Source organism: Mus musculus, chromosome 5 (genome assembly GCF_000001635.26).
Source record: "Mus musculus strain C57BL/6J chromosome 5, GRCm38.p6 C57BL/6J".
Classification (NCBI taxonomy): domain Eukaryota; kingdom Metazoa; phylum Chordata; class Mammalia; order Rodentia; family Muridae; genus Mus; species Mus musculus.
Window position 1 is genome coordinate 3,221,443 of NC_000071.6, and position 16,625 is coordinate 3,238,067.

At 40.5% G+C, this 16,625-nt stretch overlaps 1 pseudogene across 1 annotated transcript; it reads left to right on the top strand.

The window, feature by feature from the left end:
• Window positions 1-14,947: 14,947 nt before the first annotated feature.
• Gm15772 (predicted gene 15772) lies at window positions 14,948-15,486 on the top strand (annotated as a pseudogene). The gene has a single exon (NR_003373.1). The product of NR_003373.1 is annotated as a predicted gene 15772 (transcript).
• The last annotated feature ends 1,139 nt before the right edge of the window (window positions 15,487-16,625 follow it).

The following is a 16,625-nucleotide window of genomic DNA, read 5'->3' on the forward strand; positions in this document are numbered from 1 at the left end:
GGAGGCAGGGAGGGAGAGAGAGAGAGAAGGAAAGAAAGAAAGAGGAGGGAGGGAGGGAGAGAGAGAGAGAGAAGGAAAGAAAGAAAGAAAGAAAGAAAGAAAGAAAGAAAGAAAGAAAGAGAGAGAGAGAGAGAGAGGGAGAAAGAAAGAAAGAAAGAAAGGAAGAGAGAGAGAGAGGAGGGTCGGAGGGAGGGAGGGAGAGAGAGAGAGAGAAGGAAAGAAAAAGAAAGAAAGAAAGAAAGAAAGAAAGAAAGAAGGAAAGAAAGAAAGAAAGAAGGAGGGAGGAGGAAGAGAGAGAGGGAGGGGAGAGAAAGAGGATGTGAGGGAACTGGAAGAAGAGTGGAAGAAGAGAGAGTAAGGGAGAAGGGAGGGTAAGGGGGAGGGGAGAAAGTTTAACGTGATTGTTTTCTAAGCATGTGGGAGGTCTAGTACCTAAGAAACACTTCCCAGAATCATCGTAAGTACCTTAAAAATCTATTATTAATTACATGGGAAAAAAAACCCACAGTCAAGGCTCATTTCCAAATGTTAAAGGATGAGGGATATTTTCTCCTGAAAAAATTAAAAATTAGTTGAGATTTTGGAGTGGTTAAGATGTGTGTGTGTGTGTGTGTGTATGTGTGTGTGTGTGTGTGTGTGTGTGTGTGTGTGTGTGTGTGTGTGTGTGTTCAGGAGTACATGCACATGTGCATGCATGAATGTGGAGGGAAAGCCAATGTGTTGTTGCTTAGACATTATTGACACAAAAGCTCTCACTGGTCCCTAGGTCTTTCCAGGGAACCCTAGAGATGTTTGTGTCTCTGCCTACAAGCCCTGGGGTTGCAATTGTATGCAGCCCTGCATGTGTTTTCACATGGATGCTGGGACTTGAACCCAGTTCTTCATGCTCTTAGAGCAAGCACTTTACCAGCTCAGCCTTCCTAGCCTCTAAAGCAGTGATTGTTAACATGGGGGTCGTGATCCCTTAGGGCCGCAGATCAGATATTTACCATCCATCACAGTAGCATCATCACAGTTATCAGAATGATTGTATGACTGGGGGCCGCCACGGCATGAGGAGCTGTGTTACAGGGTCTCCGTATTAGGAAGGTTGAGAACCACTGTTCCCAATGCTTTAATTATTAATGTTCAAATGCGCTTCCATCTGCTTGCCAAAATAGCTATGCATGAGGACAGCTAACCCCAAAGCAACGAATCTTATAACTCACACTGAAACTCAAGTCCCGTGGTCCATTTCATTTCAAATTCAGTGTAGAAAATGATGCTTTGATTACATAATGAAAACTGCAATAGTGCAGGCAGATAGTGAATGAGTATCCTGTGGTAAGAGAAAAAGAGCTCAGTGTATGGCTTCAGCTCAGTTTTCACAAGTAACTAAGTGACTTGGAGAAAATGGTTGTCCCTTTCAGGACCTCATTGTCCTCAACTGCAAAATCAAGGTAACGATTTTGAGGTTACAGGAACAATGTATCCTTTGAGGAGTTAAGGAGCAGTGTGTAAGAACTGCCCCGCACATAGTAGGTGCTCAATAAATCCTGTGAGGAAAACTAGCCCAGTACCTGGGTGAAGGAGGCAACAACATAAAACCAGTCATCTCTTAAGTACCTTTATCTGTAATAGTTTCTCACATTATCATCCAGTTCTAATCTAAGCCTATAATGAGCTCTAAGAGGGTAAACCAGATTAAACGAAATAGAAAATCAAATGAATATACAAAATTATATACAAGAAGAAATTCTTAAGACTACGTGAGTTTTGGCAAAATTGAATTTATCTAGCAGAGCTCAAAACCCAGCCAACAGAAGCAGCACTGACAACTCCCCTTTCTCTTCCTGGCTGGGCCCTTTGGCACTCCTGTCTACTGGCACCTGGATCCAAGGATTTATCAATCTCTGATTCCACACCTCTGGCGTCTGCACAGGTGGCGGTCTGTTCTCTCACCAGGAAGCACATGGAGAGCTGGCTGGCTGGTGGGCTTTGATGCCCACACTGAGAACTATTAGTCAATTAGCAACTGCAAACAATGCTAGAACTCCCATTCTCTCATTTTATATTCATTGGCTAGAACTCTCTTCAAGATAGCATTTCTTCTGTCTGTTATATCGCCTAACATTATAGCATACCCAGTGAAGAACACAAGCAGAATGTAGAGCTTGAGTCTCTCGGCATGATAGCTCCATGATATTACTACGAATTGACAAATTCGAGCAAATCTTTGATGATTCAGGCTGCCATTAAAATCAGATTCTTCTCGTGTTCCTAGAGCAGCCTCTCAGTGTTTTATGGCAGCGGCTAATACTTCATGGTCCTTTCATTCCTATCTCACGTCACTAATTGGAGTTGGCTAGCAATGCTAAACCTTACTAACAGTACCTTGATAAAACATTTTCGGACCGGGACTATATTGTTTTCGCTAAAGAAAATGGTAAGTCTTACAGACACAGAAAACACAGTATCAAAAGCTTTGTCTAAGTTGTACTCACAAAAAACTAAAAACACCCGTAATAAATTTCCTTTACTGAAAGTAAACAACCTTTAAGGAGTAGAAATACAAGCCAGCCAGCAGAGGGAGTACAAGCTACCTTATGAACACAACCTCCCAAGGTCTGTTTGGCTATTGGGAAAGTTCCTGATAATATTTGGGGAAGGAAGATACCTAGAACAAGACAGGACAGATCTGTACTACACTGTTGTCTGTTGGATGCAAAGAGCTACCCAATTCTTAAGGAAGGATGAGCCCAGCATGGGAAGAAGTGAGTGCCTGCTTTCCTCAGCATCTCACCTCAGCCCTAAACCCATGGATGGATGTCCATATCACAGTCCAGAGCTGTCTTGGATGATTTAGAAAGTGAGCAATAGAACTGCTCATTTCTCACAAACTAATTAAATGGAGACACCCAGAAGTTACAAGGCTTCCCAAAAGTCATATGAATTGGAGGGTAGAGATGAAACATTCATCGTCTCATGGCACCTTAGTCAATGCCAAACTTCACTAAGGAAAGAGGACAAAAAGCATTTGGTAGGCTGTCTGCTTCTCTTCAGAGAATAATGACTCAGTGAGATCGTCAGCACAGAGCATCCGAGCACACCCCGAGCTCTGTACAGGATTTCCTCCTGGGTTGGTGCTTTAATTTCCAATCAGTCTGAGTCAATAACGTATGGTTGTCAGGGCCATTGTTGGCTCTAGCAGTTTCTTGTCTCAACCCCACAGCTCATAGAACATGGGGCTCGGGGTCAGAGGCAAGGGTTTGGGGTTGGGCCTTTCTGTGTTTGTACAATGGGACAAGTCAATATCTCTTCCGTATCAGTGAGCTCTGGACTAAACTGATCTATCAAGTGTTGAGGACAAATGACAATGGACAATATTTGTAAGCTGCAGTGTATACTGAATTCCATTCACACAGTCCTGCGGGAGGCTGGACCCATCCTCAGCGAGCATGCCACAGCTCCCGCTGTTTGCAACACATACGTGCATTTCTCGGGGATGACAACAACTACAGAGAAAGCCAGCTGGGGGGGGGCTCATTCCGGGGGCCTTTGAGGCAGATTCTTTCTTTTCCTTTTGTCTGTATCTCTTAGAAAAAGTAAGATGAGGCAGCGCTGGAAAAAAGTTCAAATTGATCCACAGTCAATGGACTCAGGGTTGCGCATCAAATTCAAAACACACTTTGGAATTGCAGGACAAGATCCAGCTTTCCCAAAGGCTGATGACAATGGAGGAAAGGGTCTGTGAAGACTCGTCATCATTTCGACAAGATTTAAATTGATGTGGAGACAAACTGCTTTTTGTTTTAAATGGTGAAAACATTTTCCCTGGAGACACAGGTTGAATAATAAGGGCTTCTCAATGGTGCCCGTAAATGAACAAGTTCTGCTCTGGCTGTCAGTGAGCTTAACGGGCACAGGTTGTCACTCGAATGTTCTTGGCCTTTATTCTGTGAATCTGCTCCATCCCACAACCAACAGAAGAGCCTCCTAATGCCTCTTCTTTCCCAGACCAACAGCCTTTAACTCGGGGGCAAGGCTTTCATCATTCCTGAGTGCGCTGAGACACCGAGTCGGCTGAGCTCATTTAGCCCAGTCGAGTAAGAGTCAATGAAGTCAAAGCCATTGACTCAGCCTTTATTCAATCTCGCTACCCCCATCCTCCTATGTGTTAACTAAATGCATCCCCATTGAACATATCCCGACTGGCACTGTAAATCCATTAGTCACTAGAACAAAAGGGTAGGTTGGATACGGTTGGAGACAGACTGACTGTCCTGAAATCCTATCTCTGGCATTCTATAGCTCTGTGAACTTGGGGAGATTACTTAATTTCCTCACCATAAAATAAGACTTAATATAGCCACTACTTCTGGGATTTTATATGATTTAATAAAACTATCCATATAAAGTGTTTCCCATGGTACCCACATACAAAAAAAACAAAAAAAAAACTTAATAGATGTTAATTTTATTACAAGTTATTGCTATAGATATTGTTGCCTTTATTACTATTGCAGGAAGTTCAATTTGAAGCCACATGAAAACCATACTGAGAACCACACATAACTGGGTATTTGTTGTGTGTTGGATTCCTTCAGGGTTAGTACGTGCTGGCTCTGAAACTCAGATCTCTAAGAGCATTGGCACATGTGAAATTAGCTTACCCTCCCAAAAACACCAGGAAGAAAGTGAAGCGTTTTGCTTTTCTCAAAGTCAATTCATGTACCACACAGTTAAATAGTCAACACAACTGGGTTTGCAGTAAGCAGGGACCCCTGAGTGCCCACTGTGCCCTTTATCTGCTGAAGACGTCTACTTGCAAAGCTAAAACAGATGTTTAAGTGTTCTTTGTAGAGTCAGTTGTGTTAGATGATGTTTGACTGGGGCGCACATGTGAAGGAGTGTTTTCCTGAAGTGAACACTGGTGAAAGACTAAGGCAGACTTGTAAAGGAACGTTTCACTGAAGCAGACACAGGAGAGAGATGTTCTGCTAAGGCAAGCACGTGAAAGGACACGTGATGAAGAATTCTTTGCTAACCACATGTATTGGTCCGCCTTACATTGTGTAGTTTGTTGGGACTCTGCAAACTCAGGCTGATTGGATGCATGTGCTGATGCAAGGCACATGGAGGACACGTGATATTTGGAGGGTATAAATAGAACTCCACAGAGTGATGGAGACAGAGCTTGGCTTGCTGGTATAGCTAGCTGTGCAACGCCTGTTCATTGATCTTCGCTTCCCTGAGAGAGGCACAGCCAAGGACTTCTCTTGCTGTCTCTCCTGGTACCTCCTGCTCATTCGAGCCAAGGCAGAGGCCTGGTTGTCTCTGACAGATAGTGCCACCACTGCTGATTCCTGTTTGCTATGGTGACTCTACTGAACTGGACTATTGATGTATCTATGTTTTCGAGTTGATCGAGCTGCCCCTGCAAATATGGGAACTGAACTGCTGATATTATATTCCAGATAATACAGATGGGAGTTGCTCCAGGTAGCCTTTCAAAACAGATCTACTCCCTGCCCCATCCTTTCTTTCCCACAACTTCTGGTGGGTGGTGGGCTAAAAAGGAGGTTAAAGCATTTAAGAACCATCATTAAAAATAAGGTTTGAAAACAACTAAAGCTAAAAATCTTTCACAAAATTCAAGGCATGAAAACAATGGTCATTTCCTTAATCGATTGTGGCCACTTTGTCTTTTCCAGTCAAGAAAAAATGAGAGCTAGGTTAAAACTGTTTCTATTTTGCTTTCTTTTCTTTTTTCTTTCTCAAAATAAAACACACTTCTAATTTTTTATTGGGAAAATCAAACAAATGATGGAATAATTTCTTGGTCAAGATCTGTAGGAGGTGGTTCTGATGCTGTCCTATTCCCCAGTTGGTTCTTGATCTGTCAGTAAAGAAAGCCATGGGCCAATTGCTGGGTGGAAGGGACAGGTGAGACTTCTAGGTCCCTGGAGGAGGCAAGGAAAAGCAAGGGAGGAGAGGAGGAGTTTCTGCCGTGCTTTGGGGGAAGAAGAAGCCAACAGTCATGTGAGGTCTCAGGAGGAGGTGGGGCTTGGTGGGACTAGCCACTGAAGTGTAGGGCAGGTGGGAAGAGAGAAGATAGAAATATTATTAAGGACATGCTTTTCCAGATGGGAGATAGTAACACCCAGCAGTTGTGTCCTAAAGAAAGTTGAAAAGGAGCAAACTGTGTATGTGTCTTTTAGCCATGGATTCAAGGCAAGCTGAGAGGGGGCTGGTAACACAGCCACTTTCCCAGAGTAAAGGCCTTAGCATAAAAGTACACACAACAAAGATGAATACCAATCAATGTCTATTTCAGATCATCCCGTTCTGAATGTCAAGTGTCCATTTACACAGCCTAAATGTAGCCACCAGTTATTTTTCTCTCTCTAACTTGAGTGTGGAACCTCACTGAGCAAAGCTTAATACACATGGAAAGAGAGAATAGTCCAACTATTTCTATACACTTGAGCAAAAGTAATAATAATAATAACAACAACAACAATTGAAGTGGGGCAGTCATTATTAGTTTAACTTAAAATGTAGCTTTCTGCCCTCCCCTTGTCTCCATATCCCAGGCCAAAGCTCCAGCAGAGGCCCCCTACTACACCATCTTACACAGAGGCCATCTTACACAGAACCCTAGGTAAGACCCACCAGCCCACAGATGTGCAACACTTCCTTAGAGCCTGACCAGCTTTTCCCAAAAGCACCCCCACCTTGTCTCCATATCCTGTCCTACAACTCCAGCAGAATCAGGAAATAATCAAACTGAGGTCTGAAATCAATAAAATAGAAACAAAGACAAGACAGAGAATCAAGGAAGCAAAGAGTTGGTTTTTTGAGAAATCCAATAAGATAGACAAACCTTTATCCAAACTAACTAAAAGGCAGAGAAAGAATATCTAAATTAACAAAACCAAAAATGACAGATACCAAGGAAATCCAAAGAATCATTTAGTCATACTTTAAAAACCCATACTCCATAAAACTGGAATATTTAAAAGAATGGGTAATTTTCTTTTTTTGATTTATTTATTTATTTATATGTAAGTACACTATAGCTGACTTCAGACACTCCAGATAAGGGCGTCAGATCTTGTTACAGATGGTTGTGAGCCACCATATGGTTGCTGGAATTTCAACTCATGACCTTTGGAAGAGCACTCAGTGCTCTTACCTACTGAGACAACTCACCAGCCCGTAATTTTCTTGATAGATGCCACTTACCAAAGTTAAATCAAAATCAAATTTAAAAATGTAAATAGACCTTTAACACATAAGAAAATAAAATCAGTCAGTTCAGGGCCAGTTGTTTTAGCACAAAATTCTACCAGACTTTCAAAGATCTGATGTCAATACTCCACAAATAATTCCACAAAAATAGAAACAGAAGGAATATTGCCAAATTCATTTTATGGAAACAGTCACCTGGTAACCTGTACCACACAAACACTCCACAAAGAAAGAAAATTACAAACCAATTTCTCTCATGAACATAGATGCTAAAATACTCAATAAAATACTCACAAACTAAATCCAAGAACACATCTAAATGATCATCTACCATGATCAAGTAGGCTTCATCGCAGAGATGCTGGGATGGTTCAACATACAAAATCTGTCAGTGTAATCCACCATATAAACAAACTTTAAGAAAACAAAACGCATGGCCATCTCATTAGATGCTGAAAAACCTTCAACAAAATACAATACCCCTTCATGATAAAAGGCTTAGGAAAGAAGGAGGAAAGGAAGGACGGAAGGAAGGATTTAGTTGATTCCTAATGGTACTTTGCTGTACTTGTAGACTGGAGCCTAGCTTAATCGTCATCAGAGAGGCTGCATGCATCAACTCATGGGAACAAATGCAGAGACCCACAGCCAAACATTAGGTGGAGCTCAGGAAATCCCGAGAAGTGTGGATGGAAGGAGTTTTGGAGCAAGAGGGGTCAGAACACTATAAGGGAACTCACACAACCAACTATCCTGGGCTTTATGGCCTCACGGAAATTGAATTGACAGTCAAGGAGCCTGCATGGTTCTGACCTAGGTTCTCTGCGTATATGTTGTGTAGCTCGGTCTCCTTGTGGAACTCCTAACAGTAGAAACAGGGGCTGTCTGGGACTCTTTTGCTGATTTTGGAACATTTCCCTCCTTTTGGGTTGCCTCATCCAGCCTTAGTATGAGTAGGTGCCTAGTTTTATTGCAACTCGATATGCCATGTTTGGTGGCTATCCCTGGGAGGCCTGTCCTTTTCTGAAGGGAAACAAAGGAGAAGTGGATTTGCAGGAGAGGAAAGGGGAGGGACTGGGAGGTGAGGAAGGAGGGGAGACTGCAGTTGGGATGCATATATGAGACATTTACATATAGTTTTCTAGTCAACTCCCTTAAAGATTTTCATTTGATAAGCATGTGACATACTTACATGTTTGTTTCCATTGGTAAGTCATGAGCTCATGAGCTCATGAGCTGATAAGAGTAACCATGGCAGGCATTTTGTTTTTGCTGCAAATCTCTTCTGATTTCTGGGAAGAGCTTAGAATTCCTTTGCTAAACTGCTCAGCTTGACTATTGACAGCTCCAGGTAGCTAAGACTGATCCACTAGCTTCATGGTGTTGCTGAGATCTGGATATTTGGGGGTTTCTGCAAATTTGTATTATGGCACCTAATCTTGAAAGCATTGAGAAATGGAGCATTGCAGAAGAGATCAAGTCAGGAGAGCCACGACCTCATGAAAGAAATCCATGACCTCATAAGAGCAGTCCACATCATGCTCCAAGCTGGCTCACTGCTTGTTCTGTGTAAGAACACAGCAAGAAGACGATATCCTGATCTTGATCTTCTCAACACTTCAAACTGCAAGTGATAAAAATCTGTCATCTGCAAGCTACTTATTCTAAGGAATTCTTTTACAGTAACTCAAAGAGACCGAGGGGCTTTGTTCCACTCTATTCAGTCACTGACATGAGGCACTCAGCTCTGATCACATGAACAGATTCAGAGATGAGGGAGAACTCAATTGAGATGCTGTTAAGAACATTGGGAACAGACGATCTGAGTTTAGGAAAATCCGACTACTTAAGGAAGAAGCCAATGTAGAGAAAGAATAAATTAAGAAAGAAACAGAGAAAGGGAAACAATCCAGATGACCACAATTTCAATTCTAAGTTTTCTGTGTTTGTGTTTCCAGGAAAAGCACAATTTCAAAATGAAAGTAGACAGTGGAAACATGACTGAATGTTCAAATGTTCATGTGGAAATAGAGATTTAACAAAATATAATCCATTAGTATTGTTTGTTTGGTTGGTTGGTTTTGGTTTTGTTTACTAAGTAAGGCATAAGAAACTACGGTGCTCAGGCATGCAATAAGACTGAAGCCTATTATGATTTTTACAAAGTTGATCAAACAAAATAATATCATTTAAAATAAAATGACTAACTTGGTTCTAAAATACCATGCTTCAGGTACAACTGGTATAACTATTTGAGAGAAGAGTACAAGTTTTAAGCCATCTCAATCTTTAAATTGAGGGAATAATCACTCTGACTTCTCTCTGTAAGAAATCAACATTTTCTAGAGCCTGGACAGTTTTCCATGCATGGCATTACAATTCAATCAATAAATACTAACTAGGCACAAATAGACTCACCTATTAGAGAGCAGAGAATAGAATTCTAAAATTACTTTAGTATATATATATGTTGAGAAAAATAAGATAAAGAATTTCACTGAACTAAAAATAGCAAAAATAAGTATACAGAAATTATAGAATTGAAAAATGTAAAAATTTTGGATAAAGAATACAGCAATGCTTTATATGCCCCAGTACAGGGGAATGCCAGGGCCAAGAAGCTGGAGTAGGTGGATAGGGGAGCAGGACAGAGGGAGGATATAGGGAACTTTCAGGATAGCATTTGAAATGTATATAAAGAAAATATCTAAAAACCATGGCAATTTTAAAAAAAAAAAAACAGCAATGAGTAAGCTTGATACAGTCAAAAAGAGAATTGGTGAACTGGAAGATATGTTAGTAGAAATGTCTTCTGACCAGAGTCACATTAGTCTAAAATAAGGAAAAATGCAGAAAATAGCATGTGACATCAGATGGAAGTGCATATATTATGACACAACCATAAAAAGGAAATAAAATGAAGCATGAGCAATAATTAAAGGATAGTGGCTGAAACTGCTGAAGGAGATACTTACACATGGCATTTAACTTAGAGCTGAGCTAGTGCCTAAGTAAAATCTTCACCCCCACTGACTAGCATTCACGATATAGGGGAAAACTCTGCATGCTACCAGAAGAGAAAGGTAACCATCTATCTATAACCCTGCCTCTTACAAGCAGGGACCACTGCAAACATATTGGTGCACTAGTGACACAAATGTCATGGCAGTAACCAACAACTTTCTGGTGGAATTTAAGGCTCACTTTACAAGATAAAACACATCCATGACAGTGCTAAAGTAGCCAAGAACCTGAGATTATATAGGCAATGAGCCCAGGGGAAAAGCTACTAAGAGGTTTCTATTCTGCTAAATGAACATAACAATAAAATAGCTACTAATTGCTATATCCATAGATCAGTGCATCACGCAGCCCTCACCAGAGAAGCTTCCTCTTGCAGTAGATGGGAACTAACACAGAGACCCACAACTAGACAAAGCACAGAGAGTGAGAAACTTTGGAGAACTCCTTCCTAAATGAGATGTCTTCATCAAACCACTCCCCTCAAGGCTATATGGAAGAGGAGGCAGAAAGACTACAGGAACCAGAAGTGATGGAGGACTCCAAGGATATTGTGTCTTACAGACACAATGACACAATGGGATTGATGCACACATAAACTCAAAGAAACTGTGACAGTAGGCATAAGACCTTCACTGGTCCAAGCCAGATGAAGTTCAAACACTAGGAAGGGGAATTGGACACTGGGTCCCTCTCCTAACCATGAAACTTATTTGAAATTGATACCTGCCAAAGAAGAGAAAATTGATTACTGGCTATATCAACCACACTCCATGGCAGGGCCCTTGCTCAGAGGTTATTGGCCAACAAAGAAGGAACGTGTGTGTGTGTGTGTGTGTGTGTGTGTGTGTGTGTGTACTTTTTGTATTGTTTTATTTATTTTTTTGTCTTATTGGCTTTTCCTTGCTTTTTATTTTTATTTTTGTGGGTTTTTTAAAGATAGAGAGATGGAGTTAGATAAAGAGATATAGATTGTGAGAGAGATAAAGAGAGAGAGAATACAGAATTGGGTGGATAGATCAGGAGGGAAGATCTGGGAGGAGTTGGAGGAGGAAAAAAACATTCTCAAAATATTCTGTATGAAAAAATATTCATAGTGACTAAAGATCTTCCAAAACTCTCAAAAGACATGCAAAGGTTTATTTCTACCGTAAGTCATGTTGTGGCTTGGCTTCCTATGTAATGGCACTGAGAAGTAAGGTCTAGTGAAATATATTTGGATGAGGGGCTAGAGAGCTCATGAATAAATATCCTCCAATATCCTTGGAGTCCTCCATCACTTCTGGTTCCTATAGTCTTTCTGCCTCCTCTTCCATATAGCCTTGAGGGGAGTGGTTTGATGAAGTGGTTTTTGAAAGCAGGTCACAGAATTTTAGTCTCCATTTCTTTTACATGCTTCCACAGATCTCCCATTTTCTATCATGAGCTGAAGCACCATGACACCTTTCCCCTTCCTAGAAACTAAGATGCTAGCAACTAATCTGGGACTTCTAGCTTTCAGACCATGAGCAAAATAAATTTATTTTTACCCAGGCTCAGATGTTTTGTTATAGTATCAACAGTAAATGCACTAGGAAGACCTTCAGCTACATAGTCAAGAAACTCTATAAAGCCTAAACAGGATACATGCAAAGAAATCACATCAGACACCTGATAGCAGAAGTGATGAAAATCATGACAAAACAGATTCTTGGTTTGGTTTGGTTTGGTTTGGTTTGGTTTGGTTGGGGTGTAGTATGTATGTGTTTGAGACAGGGTCAGAGGGATGTGTTTTCTGGGGGTAAAAGTTGGGTTGTGCTTTCATAACCAGTGCTTTTATACACTAGCCATCTCACTAATGGTATAATCAAGAAACATTGTGTAATCTTAGTGAAATCAGTGAGATTCATGTTAATTTGAATTTCCTAACCTCATGTCTTCTCCCAAATTTCAGTAGCCTTAAAGACCAACCGCTTACCGTCAAAGTGAAAGACAGAAACCTGAGAGCCATGGACAGTACGAGTCCAGAGCTTTGCCAAGCCACCAAACCTGCTGTCATTGTCTGACCTGCTTTGGCAATTTCCTATGGACCTCACTGGATCGGTCTGTCTATCTATATCTATCTATCTATCTATCTATCTATCTATCTATCTATCTTTTTTCTTTCTTTTCTCACTTTTCTTTGCTTATTGTGATCATTTTGCCCACAATGAATTTGTCAAAAGGTTAAACAAAAATAGTTGCTTAGCAACGCCTGCAACAGCAACAAGAAGCGTTGCAAACAAGAACCATCAAGCCAAAACGGTTCCTAAAGAACCCTTAATCTTGGGCCCCTTTAATTCCAGCACATGGGAGGAAGAGGCAGGTGGGACTCTGAGTTCAAATCCATCGTGGTCTATAGAGTGACTCACTGGATAAGAGTGCATAGAGAAACCCCATCTTAAAAAGCCAAAACAAACAAAACCTGGAGAATTAGGGGAAGGGATGAGAACAGTGTGATAGCAGAAAGGTAGTATCAGTAAAGCATCATAGTGCACACAGCAGGATGATCACGGTACGCACAGTGGGATGTGCAGAAGGAGGAGGGAAAGGGGACAGAAGGGGTGCTCGAGGAAATAATGGCAGCAGATTTCCCAAAAATGGTGAAAACCATTAATGAGACATCTAAGAAACACAATGAAGTCCAAGCAAAATGGAGACAGCTACAGGCAGACATAAGGACTAGTGAAGCCAGGGGGTGGGGGTGAGGGTGGCGGCATGGCTCATCACACACAGAAGAGCCTCAAAGTTATGTATTGCTAATTTCTCAATGGAAATCATGAAAACCAGAAATCATGAGGTGAGGCATTCAAAGCACTAAAAAGATAAACCCAAGCACAAGTTCACTGCAGGCAGACCCCCTTTAAAATGAATTCTCAGAGTGTCCTTTAGGTGGAAATAAAAGGACACAAAACAGCAGTAACTCAAATCACATGGAGAAATAAAAAACACTGTCAAAAATAACTATCAATAGAATTATGATGCTGCATCTCTCTAAAACTCACATATTAGAATCTTCAGTACACTTCAGAATGTTACTATATTTGGAGGAAGGAATTTTAAAGAGGTTCTTTAGTCAGAGAAAATGACATAGACAACAAATCCTAGTATCAGAAAGACATTAAATTTAATGAATTAAACATTCTCATCAGGAGGCAAACATTTCCAGGCTGCAATTTTTTTAATTGCATGATCCAACTATATATCTTTATAACTCTACAAGAGTCATTCCAACAGTGACACAACCCGCCACTGGCATGCCCAGAGGCCCATCTCTGAGGTGATTCTAGAGTCTATCAAGCTGACAATTAATATTGAACATGACAGATTTTAAAGCAAATTCTGTTATTAGAAAGAACATTATAATGATAAATGGCTTGTCCATGAGGGCATTAACAATAATGAGCACATCTGTCTCGAATGGGAGGACTTCAAAATCAGAAGAAACTAAGGTTGGAAAAAATATATAATTTCACCACACTACTCTGGGTCTTTAGTAGCTGACTTTCATGCATAATAACCAAGAAAAGTATCAACTAAGGAAACAGAACTCAAAACCATGAACTAAATAGACCTAGCAATCATTTACATAACTTTCCACAAACACTAGAGAAGGATAGTCTTCTCAGAACAGACCATAGGTTAAGCCATAAATGTGACTGACTACAATTAAAAGACCACAGTAGTGTAAAATATGACCTCTGATTACAATGGATTGAAATTCAAAACCAAAGATAAACAGATATTTGGGTAAATTAAACAGTGTTCCAAATAACTACTGAATCAAAAAAGAAATGGCAATACTTATATAATACTTGAAGATTAGTTAAAGTAGCGATAAAAACATATCAAAATTTAATAAAATAAAGCCAAAGCAAAGCTATTTATGAGTGAATAAATGTCTGTATTTTAGAAAGAGTAAGAAACCTCAAATCAATAGCCTAACTCTATACTTTGAGGAGCTGGAAACAAAAGAGGGAAAAAAAACCCTAAATGCAAAGGAAGCAGAAAGAAGGAAGTAGTCATAATTAAAGGTGTGTGTGTGTGTGTGTGTTCATATACATATATGTGTTGTATACACACATGCACGTATTATATACATATATATCAACACAAATTATCACCAGTAAAACTGGCAAACCTTTCACTACATAGGCTATGAGAAGAGAAAGAAGACCCAGATTACTAAGGCGTGAGAGAGAGAGGGCCTCATCCCACTACAGAGCCTCTGAACAGAAAGGCATAAGGACCCTCGAGGAGCGCTACATACAACAAACGGGATGGTTTACTTCAACAATTGCCTCGACATAGAAAAACTTCAAAACTGACTCAAAAAGAAGTATAACACTCAAATCAACTTAGAACAGTTAAAGAAATGCAATCAGTGAGGACAATAATCCCCCAAACCAGTTGGTTTCTTTGATGAGTTCCTTCCTATATTAAAGAAATAATAACAATACCAAGTTTTAAAAATAGAATATTCAGAAAGATATAGACTAGGAGCAAATCTTTTCTGTCTTATTCTGTGAGGCCAGTATTATGCTGCTACCCAAAATAAAAAGACATAATAAACAAAACAAAATGCCTCCAATGAAGCTCCTACAAATCTTAATCAATGAGTTAGTAGAATTTACTCAAGATGGTTAAATCAAACCATGTAAGAAGACCATGTTAGCTCTTTCCTTTTGCGGCCATCGGTGGATCGCAGCCGCCAAAATGAAGTTCAATCCCTTCGTGACTTCTGACCGAAGCAAGAACCGCAAACGGCATTTCAATGCGCCCTCTCACATTCGGAGGAAGATCATGTCTTCCCCTCTTTCCAAAGAGCTGAGACAGAAGTATAACGTTCGGTCTATGCCCATTCGGAAGGATGACGAAGTTCAGGTTGTTCGTGGACACTACAAAGGCCAGCAGATTGGCAAGGTGGTCCAAGTGTACAGGAAGAAGTACGTCATCTACATCGAACGAGTCCAGCGAGAGAAGGCTAATGGCACAACCGTCCACGTGGGCATCCACCCCAGCAAGGTCGTTATCACCAGGCTAAAGCTGGACAAGGACCGCAAGAAGATCCTGGAGAGGAAAGCCAAGTCCCGACAAGTAGGAAAGGAGAAGGGCAAATACAAGGAAGAAACGATCGAGAAGATGCAGGAGTAGAGACATCCCATGCACGGCTTTCATTAAAGACTGCTTAAGTAAAAAAAAAAAAAAAAAAAAAAAAAAAAAAAAAGAAGACCATGTTATTATTAAGAGAATAAATGGCAAAGTGCATCTCACCTAGTGCAGACACAGTGTTTGGCAGCAACTCGGAGTGCCCCATAAAAAGCACTCGACAAACTCAGTGCAGTGAAGATCTGGCACCTGTACCTAAAGAAAGGCTTAATAGAGACTTAAAGTCTGAGTCTCTCACTGAGAAAGCTTAAAAGGTAGCAGCCCGCCAACACTGTAGGGTCTTTGCTGCAGATTTTATTCTGACCACAGGAGGGGCCATTGGAGAAATCATTAAAGGAGTTAGTGGGTCGTGATAGCGTTCCTTTTTGCAAAATGTGTTCCATGTGCTACAAGATATTCTGTTAGAATCCATGCAAACTGAAGCTGAGGACAGAGGATTTCTCCTAAAGATATAAGGTTTGGGGGTAAAGATTCAGGCATCCAGACTAAATCAGCAGCTGCAGGAGCTGAAAGATGATATTTTAAAATATCTTTCTGTGTGAGACCAAATGTAGAAAGGAATGATCGTGGTGGTCATTCAGATATTTAGCTGAGCAAGTGTAGCAATAACAGAGCCATGATACCAAACAAAACATCCACTGGGGCAATTATTTAGTGTCCATGTGCATCTCTCAAATATAAACTTTAGAGGAAAATCTGAAGATTAAAGATGAAGTCAGAATTGAATATAAAGATTTTAAAAGAAAATGTTACCATTACGAATACTATGTAAAAACCATGTGACAAAGAGGACTAACTTGGAAAACCATATAAACTGAGGAAGGATGGCAGCCCAGGAGAGAGCCTCAGCATTCAGGGAGAAGAGAGATCACAGTGTAGAGTAAGAAGAAGAAGAAAGAGAAGGAAGCTGGATACACTGTGCATGATGGCTTTCAACCCAATTACCTCAAGAAGGAAGTGATGATGGACTCTATTGAATGTCATCAGGATGGCGAGCATGATAAGTCACCAGTGTTTGGAATACAGTAAATGTTTGAAACTTTGGACAGTGGAAAGTCAAAGAAGTTGTAACATCAGACCTTTAAATAAAGCAAAATAGGCAGGAATGTGAGTTGAAAAAAAGTAATAACAGTCTATTAGTGTGCTCGAGGTGCCATACATGTACATGCTGTGTGACTTAAACA